The sequence below is a fragment of the Ovis canadensis genome, chromosome 6, assembly GCF_042477335.2.
Source record: "Ovis canadensis isolate MfBH-ARS-UI-01 breed Bighorn chromosome 6, ARS-UI_OviCan_v2, whole genome shotgun sequence".
NCBI lineage: Eukaryota > Metazoa > Chordata > Mammalia > Artiodactyla > Bovidae > Ovis > Ovis canadensis.
The window spans coordinates 16,553,464-16,554,376 of NC_091250.1; positions in this window are offsets into that span (position 1 = coordinate 16,553,464).

Sequence of the window (913 nt, forward strand, 5' to 3'; positions counted from 1 at the left end):
TATGGACCCTGTGGCCTGCAGCATGCCTATCTCTTCTGTCCTTCACCATCTCCTGGGGTTTGCTCAAATTCATGTCCATTGAGTCAGTGATGCCATCCAACTGTCTCATCCTCTTCTGTATCCTTCTGCTCTTGCCTTCACTCTTTCCCAGCATCAGACTCTTCACATGCAGTGGCCAAATTATTGGAGCTTCAGCTTCAGCATCAGTCCTTCTAGTGAATATTCAGGGTTGATTTCCTTTATGATGGTTGGTTTGATCTTCTTGCAGTCCAAAGTTCTCTCAAGAGCCTTCTCCAGCACCATTTAAAAGCATCAGTACTTTGGTGCTCTGTCTTCTTTATGCAACAATTCTCACATCCATACACGACTACTGGAAAAATCATAGATGTGACTACACAGACCTTCTTCAGCAAAGTGATGTATGTGATTTTTAATATGCTACTTAGGTTTGTCATAGCTTTCCTTCCAAGGAGCAAGCTTCTGACTAATGGCTTAAAGGATCCACAGGTTGTTCAGATGGTTGCCAGATATACACCAGTGCATGCTTCCTCCAGGTGGTAGAAAAATAATATTCTCCCTGGTAATAATGCCAAATTTTCAGGACATAGAACCACATGAGACAGACAAAAGAAAATAATCACCATTTCTGGGAGAGGAAGGATCAGTAGAAAGTAAAAACATTCATAACAAATTTTTACCAAAGTCACTATACCTAAGCAAATAAATCCACATTTATTTTCTCCTGCTAAAGTAATGTTCAAAATTCTCCAAGCCAGGCTTCAGCAGTACGTGAACCATGAACTTCCAGAAGTTCTAACTGGTTTTAGAAAAGGAAGAGAAACCAGAGATCAAATTGCTAACATCCACTGGATCATCGAAAAAGCAAGAGAGTTCCAGAAAAACATAGATTTGT